Source organism: Haliotis rubra, unplaced genomic scaffold (assembly GCF_003918875.1).
Source record: "Haliotis rubra isolate DU_JTF1 unplaced genomic scaffold, ASM391887v1 Scf645, whole genome shotgun sequence".
NCBI classification, from domain to species: Eukaryota; Metazoa; Mollusca; class Gastropoda; order Lepetellida; family Haliotidae; genus Haliotis; species Haliotis rubra.
This window is the reverse complement of record NW_025767352.1, coordinates 222,056-231,156: the sequence shown is the minus strand read 5'-3', so window position 1 is coordinate 231,156 and position 9,101 is coordinate 222,056. Positions and strand designations below refer to the sequence as shown.

The 9,101-nt window shown below is 39.4% G+C and overlaps 1 long non-coding RNA gene across 1 annotated transcript; it reads left to right on the top strand.

The window, feature by feature from the left end:
• Positions 1–377: 377 nt before the first annotated feature.
• On the top strand, positions 378–5,100 carry LOC124256971. The gene is made up of 5 exons (XR_006893151.1): positions 378–502; positions 3,972–4,114; positions 4,513–4,632; positions 4,784–4,848; positions 4,990–5,100. It is a non-coding gene; the product is annotated as an uncharacterized LOC124256971 (long non-coding RNA).
• The last annotated feature ends 4,001 nt before the right edge of the window (positions 5,101–9,101 follow it).

Here is a 9,101-nt window from a genome sequence, read left to right as displayed (position 1 = left end):
GCTAAATCGCAATCATGCCTTGGTTTGCACAACCACAATATCTCTCTACATACCTTATCTGTCCACTATGCTGACAGTGACGTGGACGGAACTCCTGCGCCAGATGTTGCAGATCCTACTCCAGTACACAACCGTAAGCACCAATCATACTAGCCACTGACATTTAAGATGAATGTTGTATAATCTGTGACTAATGGATTACATTATCCCCTCCTGTCAAGCTCTGATGCAAAAAAATAAATGTGTAAAGTGATGAACCGCAGTCTATCTTGCAACAGATGCAAACAGACATCAAACACAATCCTCACGGAAAAGGACACCAAGCACGTGTGAACTGCCATATTTTGTGATCGGACAATATATGCACTTTTACACGCTTCTCTTAACCACGGACCTAACACATTGCCCACACTACCCTGGGGTCACAGGAGTGTCACAGGGAAGAGTATAAATACAAGGAATATCCCATCATTGTTACTGTGTTGTGATTTGTCTACTTCTGGTGAGTATTACATTATTACTTGGGGTGGGTATTGCAGAGAAATTTCATATTGCGATATATTGCGCTAAGATGCCTAGCGGTTAGAACAATCGAAAAAAAATACATTATCAGACAATAAAGGTATAGTTTTTTGATGACGTAACAATTGAATGACGTTTTCCCGTCACTGCGCCATTCTAGTGTGCCCCCTCGTAATCGAACCATTTTACATTACGTCACAATGTAAGCGACGTCACGATGCATGTCAGTTGTCATCGCCTCGTACGGCCTCCTACAGTAAACTACACCGTTGCATCCAGTTTCTTGGTTTGCTGTTGCTTCACGCAGCTAACATCACTGGTGGAAACATTACGTTTATGTTTTACGACGGTTAAAATGTGTCATTTCGACTCACAAGTTTTCAGCGACACGGTAACGTTCGTAATGTTTACATTCCCACAATGCAATTGTGGAATGTCGCTTGACTACTCAACTTCCTCTGGATGTACTGATCTAAACTTACGCTGGTAGTAGAAATGCAACGTTCATATTGCCCCATATGGTTTACGTTAATGACAGATGTAATTAAAATAATTCAGAGAAGATATTTAATCCGAACGTAAACCGTCATCAAACTGTTATCATTTGTTTTTTTCTGGTAACGTTCGTCTTAACGTAGGGGGCAGACACATCAATAGAACAGCGCGCCAGTTAGCCCTGTGCGAGGATTCTTAATTTAGGTCACCGACACCGTCGTTTGTTTTCTGCCTTAAATTAATCGTAATTATCTTTAGAAAGTATTAAATTTGGCATCTTAGAAAAGAAATACACTTCGCCCTACCACCATGTATAGTGTAATAAAACACACTTTCGCCCTGAACTATTATAACGTTAAAGCACTCGGACGCAAGCGTCCTCGTGCTTTAACTATAATAGTTCAGGGCAAAAGTGTGTTTTATTACACTATACATGGTGGTAGAGCGAAGTGTATTTCTTAAATACAGGTATAGTTTTTTTATGACGTAACAATTGAATGACGTTTTCCCGTCACTGCGCCATTCTAGTGTGCCCCCTCGTAATCGAACCATTTTACATTACGTCACAGTGTAAGCGACGTCACGATGCATGTCAGTTGTCATCGCCTCGTACAGCCTCCTACAGTAAACTGCTGCGTTGCATCCCGTTTCTTGGTTTGCAGTTGCTTCACTCACCTAACATCACTGGTGGAAACATTACGTTTATGTTTTACGACGTTTTAAATGTGTCAATTCGACTCGCAAGTTTTCAGCGACACGGTAACGTTCGCAATGTTTACATTCCCACAATGCAATCGTGGAATGTCGCTTGACTACTCAGCTTCATCTGGATGTACTGATCTAAACTTACGTTGGTTAGAAATGCGACGTTCATTGCCCCCATATGGTTTACGTTAATCACAGATGTAATTAAAATAATTTAGAGAAGATATTTAATCCGAACGTAAACCGTCATCAAACTGTTTATCATTTGTTTTTTCTGGTAACGTTCGTCTTAACGTAGGGGGCAGACACATCAATAGAACAGCGCGCCAGTTAGCCCTGTGCGAGGATTCTTAATTTAGGTCACCGACACCGTCGTTTGTTTTCTGCCTTAAATTAATCGTAATTATCCTTAGAAAGTATTAAATTTGGCATCTTAGAAAGAAATACAGTTCGCTCTACCACCATGTATGGTGTAATAAAACACACTTTCGCCCTGAACTATTATGACGTTAAAGCTCGTGCTCGGACGCAAAAGCGTCCTCGTGCTTTAACTATAATAGTTTTTCAGGGCGCCTCGTACAGCCTCCTACAGTAAACTACTGCGTTGCATCCCGTTTCTTGGTTTGCAGTTGCTTCACTCACCTAACATCACTGGTGGAAACATTACGTTTATGTTTTACGACGTTTTAAATGTGTCAATTCGACTCGCAAGTTTTCAGCGACACGGTAACGTTCGCAATGTTTACATTCCCACAATGCAATCGTGGAATGTCGCTAGACTACTCAGCTTCGTCTGGATGTACTGATCTAAACATACGTTGGTAGTAGAAATACGACGTTCACATGGTTTACGTTAATCACAGATGTAATTAAAATACTTTAGAGAATATATTTAATCCGAACGTAAACCGTCATGAAACTGTTTATCATTTGTTTTTTTCTGGTAACGTTCGTCTTAACGTAGGGGGGCAGACACATCAATAGAACAGCGCGCCAGTTAGCCCTGTGCGAGGATTCTTAATTTAGGTCACCGACACCGCCGTTTGTTTTCTGCCTTAAATTAATCGTAATTATCCTTAGAAAGTATTAAATTTGGCATCTTAGAAAAGAAATACAGTTCGCTCTACCACCATGTATAGTGTAATAAAACACACTTTCTCCCTGAACTATTATGACGTTAAAGCACTCGGACGCAAGCGTCCTCGTGCTTTAACTATAATAGTTCAGGGCAAAAGTGTATTTTATTACACTATACATGGTGATGGAGCGAACTGTATTTCTTAATTAAGCTTCAATAAAAACTTTTAATCATGACAAAATAAAAATGTAAATAGTATTTGGCACAAATGAAACAAGGAAATATCCGAAGATTTCCGAGTGTTACGAAGTTTTCCGAATGCAAGTCAAAATACCGGTTTTCGATCAGCGTAACGCAACGCGTATCGTTTTCATGTCTGAACCGGTAAATACCTGTAAACCGGTTATATTGCGCAGCCCTAATTATTACACTAAACGTCTTGATTGTCTTAGCATTTGCAGAAGCTTTTTAAATAATGTCAGCTGCCCAGGGTTACATATATTCTATTGTGCATGTAGCTTTAAAGGGTATTCGTAATGTTTGATTGGTTGGTTTGTTGTTTAACACCGCACTCAGCAATATTCCAGCTATATGGTGTCGATCTGTTAATAATCGCGTCTGAACCAGACAATGTAGTGATCAAAAGCATGAGCATTGATCTACGAAACTTGGATACGATAACATGTGTCAACCAAGTCAGCGAGCCTGACTACCCGATCCTGTTAGTCGCCTTTTACGACAAGTTGGGTTGCTGAAGATCAATTATTCTAACCCGGATGTTCACGGGTCTATTTGTAATGATAATCAATTGTCAATATCGGAACTCCACCAGGTAAGAAAGATTTATGTGGCGTAGCATTATCAACACGCTAACGCTAAGGAAACGTCATTTCCCAGTATATTTTGGGGCAAGTTATAAACGTTAATATAGCTTAAATTACATCGTAATACGCATATAGTTGACATTTTTCACGAAATTTCAGCGTATAGAAAATTCTGAAATCTTTCGAGGTTCATTTATGTTTACTGCAGAATACATTCCACAATGCTCCTTGTTCGGTGACTTTATGATAGAAATATTATTTAGAATATATATATAATAACAGGTTAACATGACTTCATTGTTTACAAAATTCTGAAATCGTGCAAGGATTATTTATGTTCCCTACAGAGTACAGCCCACAATGCGTTTGTTCCTTGTCCTCCTGCTTGTGGCCACAGTGATGGTGTCAGAGTCTGATGCCTGGAGATTCAGACGTATTCGATGGCGAAGAGTTGGCAGAATAGCTGGGAAAGTAGCAATTGGGTTGTTGGGTGAGTGCCGTATAGAAACAAACATAGTGAACCGGAATGTTGTTAGATTTTTGCTTTAAAATATATCTTAGAATCTCGCTTGAAAAGTTATATACGTTGTCGTGGTGTAATGGAATGGCTCTGCGGACATTTGAAGGTTCATTTCATATTGAGACTCATATCCAGATCAAAATGAAGAGAATTAATAGTCACCTGCGTAGCTCAAGTCACATGATTCAGTCACTTAATGTCGGGTCCAGACTCCGTCGGCTCCTGACCACCGTTATATACCTTGAATGTAACTGAGGGTTTTAAACAAACAACGAACAAATAAACAAACAGACCGTTCATGTTCCATGTAGGTGAAATCATTTTCTTTCACTGTGTATCTTTCCAAACATTATTATTTTTCCTTCAAGGCAAACGTGATGTGGCAAGCCTTGATACAAACATGGATGGAACAATTGACCAATCAGAAGCTGAGACGATAATGGACAGACGATCGGCCACGGAGCTGCTCTCTTTTGCAGATGAAAATGGTTAGAGCTTTTGCATACTCTGTCAATTATACAAATTCAATCTTTACTGAAATATGTTTTATGAGTCAGAAAGTGTTGACAAGATGGAAGATGAATGCTTGTGTATCTGAATATATATTGTCACTGACCTGAACAACATTTCTCCATGTAGGAGACACAAGCGTGAGTTTGGAAGAGTTCGCCAGGAGCATCGAGAACATTGAGGAATGAATTGAGGTAAGGAATATGAAATCTTACAGAAATGTTTCTGTTTTATTAGGTAGACACCATTGCCACCATAGAAGATCAGGAAATATATGTTTAACATTTTATGTCAAATTGTGGAACATCACATAATTCGATGTGTTTCTATTGCAGATAACCCGATTGTAGAGAGAGTGGCACTACAACATTGAAGATGATCTCGTAAATGATTCTGAATAATTTCCTTCCAAGTGTATGATTTCAATAAATCATCATAACCATCAACTTTGTCGCGTCTTGTTCATTAGACTACTCAACGACAGTAATTTAAGACAGCAGGTGATCCAATATGTAATTCTTGTAGTTGATGTACATGTACATTGTCTTCACTACGTTCATCTCGTGAAAAATGGTGATCTGCAATCGTGCATAACAGATAACATTGGATCACCCCTGGACATAATGAATCCGTTTCAATGTGACAAGTGACAAACTTCCTGCCGTGATCATGCACCCCACCCCAACACACACACCAAAAAACAAAACAAACCCCCAAAATAACCCCCACCACCCCACCCCCAACAAAAACCAAAACAACAACACAAAACAACAACAACAAACAAACAAAAACCCACAAAAAAACAGCAACAACCAAAACACCCATTTCGTGAAAAATGGTGACCTGCAATCGTGAATAATCAGCCAAATGTATATGATGTCAGTGATGTTTGACATGTGATAGCTTTGGTTTAACATGAAACAATGCCCTTCACATTGCACAAAAATCTCCTTTGATTGTCGTGCAGATGTGAATAATACTCAACCTATATCATAGTTTGAAAAATAGTCATCTTCAATCGTGCATAATCAGTCACAAGCATACGATGTCATATTTGGAACTTGGAACAATGCCCTCCGCATTGCTCACAAAACACATTTCACACTAAGATTGGATCACCTCTGCAGATACTGAATTCGTTGCAATCTTACAAGTGGTAAAGTTCGTTCAGTGATCATGCCAATTTCCTTTGATTATGTCGCAAAGATGTGTGTAATAATGAGCCTACAAACATGTTGACACTGATGGTTCGCTCTGTCGGTCCAGTGGTATAGTACTGTATACATTTTGACAATAATAAAGTTGAAATCACCCCGTTGTCAAACAGTCTTTGTGGAAGCTTTTGGTCACCCCTTTTGGTCACTCCTTTTGGTCAGTCTTTGGAACCCTTCAGCATAGGAAACAGATGAGGCTGTTTAATGGTCTTGTTTATTTCTAAGTTGTTGAACCAGGGGGAAGAACTTGGCTATTACACCAATGTTGGATGACATGAGAGCGATGACTATCTGCATCCGAAGTTACACTCTATGGCCCTTTTCCCAAGTATTAATGTTACAGATATATATCAACTGTAAAGGTCATCGCCAATTTAAGAGGCACTTTGACAATTTTGTTCGTAGCCCAATCGTTCTGTGAAAAAGCCTTGGTCGTCCAGATCAACATCTGTTATCAACGCTATTTCTCTGTCGATGTCTTGTTTGCCATCTGCTAATTACCAACTGTGAAACGTTAAGAGCTTCGTTTCAATTTCCAGCATACCTGTTGAACAAACGCCGTATGTGCAAAAAAACCCACCCGTTTAACTGAGTTCAAACCAATATTAGAACACCTGTCAGTTTTTTATAACTGACATGTACTACAATACACTGACACATTTCACAGTAAATTGACAGGCCAATTGAATTCAAACGAGGACACAACCCGAATTCCAATGATACAATGCCCCTATGAAGCTATATAGAAAAGGGAACCTCTCAGTATTAACCTCGTGCGAAAGTTCGAATTATCATTAAAGATACACAGATCGTTGTTAGTATTAACATCTATAGTCTTCCCATTTTTGTTTTTATGAGAACTACCTCAAAGTGCATAATGACCGTTTAAGTCATCCAAACCACTGCCACTTTTCGCTTTTTCTTACTAGGGAGGGGCCACTTGCTGGTAGAACAGCCAGGTGTGCGAGTAGTACGTGTGGAATTGAAATTTCACTGAGTAGTAGTGGTCAACCCTCGTGTGGAATTGAAATTTCCAAAATTATGAGACAAATGACCGATTTCATGTGCTTGTTTGATTACCAAAATATGGTTTGGCTGTTTCAATTCATCGGTCTCCAGCTGTAATAGAGAGCCATTTCGGTGGTTACATCCTTAACTTCCCCACAGACCACAGGGGCGTGTCAACTACCCTAGTACTATTATTATACTAGAGATTGGCCCAGAGCCACCGTCTTCTCATTGTACCAAATGTGTTGCAAAATTACTAACAAAAGTGACAACAATTGTAATCCGGAACGGGTGATCTTAATAATGTGGGGGAACCTGTTGCACAATATTCTTAAGTACGACGTTAACCCCATTTCACTTTTCACCACCCCAAAACACAACGCATGGGATGCACGTCAGGGTGTCCAATTTTAATTATCAAGAGGTCGACAAATGACAATCATCTTGCATCACACAGTTGTTAGTATTTGTTTCTAGCCGTTTCTTTTGTTTGAAAATGAAAATCATGCAAATTTCACGTCATACACCAAACATCTTTCAAGAGCACTTACTTGACAAACAACTATCGTCATAAGGGAGTGCAAGTGGTGATGCACTCTCAAAACATTCGGGGCGGTGGGGTAGCCTAGTGGTTAAAGCGTTCGCTCGTCACGCCGAAGACCCGGGTTCGATTCCCTACTTGGGTACAATGTGTGAAGCCCATTTGTGGCGTCCCCCACCGTGATATTGCTGGAACATTGCTAAAAGCGGCGTAAAACTCACTCACACACAGGTAACTAAATGTACTTTTGCATTATATCGATTCATACTTTGTAATTTTACTGACAGTCCTGTTTCCATTTGACCATATTTGGCTCATTTCAGGTGGTGTTGGTACAGGTGTGTGGTTCTTGTGACTCATTGGCAGCCATCTCATAGTGCCTGGCCGTCAGCTGGCTAAATCTTATGTTCCATTATGGCAAGCCGTTTTCACATTTACTGAGAAATTAAAGATATCTTCGATTGTTTTAAAGACATCTTGAATGACAACAGAGATATCAAGAATTGAATTGAAGATATCTAGAACTGCATTGAAGATATCTTGAATTGCATTGAAGATATCTTTAAATGAATTAAAGATATCTTAAATAGGGGTAATTATAGATATCTGCAATACAATTCATGATGTTGAGAAATTAATTAAGAATATGTTAAAGCACATAAATGATATCTTGAAGCGAAATGCTGATATCTTTAATTGGTTTAAAGATAAGATTTGAAGATGTGTACAAAATCATGTTTTTAAGGTATCTGTAATTCGGTTACAGATATCATGCAATTAAATACTGATATCTTTAATTAATTGAATTATCTCGAATATGTTCTTGATATCTCTAGAACATTTTGAGATATCAGTAATTCTATTTTGGATTTGAGAAATTAAATTATCTTCAATTATTCACAGACATCTTTAAAACAATTGAACAGGGTCAGATGCAATCTTTGTCCTTCCAGTTTATGTTAGATCAAAATATCATATTTGTTGAAGCAACAAGTAACATTTTGATCAAATCCCATTCCCAACCATCGTCAAAAAATGATCTTTCGAACAAGATGCTGTGAAAAGGTCGTAAACATAGTAAACAAGATATAATCCAAGCATTACTTAAATTGCTTAAGTGCGCGTGCATTCATGTTTCGTTTTGTACAAACTGAAAAACAACATTTAGTGGTCTATCTGGATCTATGTATTGACAACGGCGGTGGGTTGGCCTAGTGGTTAAAGCGTTCGCTCGTCACGCCGAAGACCCGGGTTCGAATCCCCACATGGGCACAATGTGTGAAGCCCATTTCAGATGTCCCCCCGCCGTGATATTGCTGGAATATTGCTAAAAGCGGCGTAAAATTAAACTCACTCACTATCTATTGAGGTGAGGTGAGGTGAGGTGAGGTGAGGTGAGGTGAAATTGGGTTTAACGTCGCGCTGGAGAATATTTTCGCTCATATGACGACGTGCATGCGTGTGTATGCGTATGTGCGGCTGCTTGTACTGAAGTTGGTTTTATAGTGCTAGTCCACTGAGATACCAACCGCAGTTAAGCATGAATACCCCACTCAGACACATTATACTGACTCCGAGCCGACCAGTCCTTGTTGTACCCATTAATGCCGAGCGCCAGGCAGGGACCAACCAGTACCATATTTTAACGTCTTTTGGTGTGACGCGGTCGGGGATCGAACCTGCG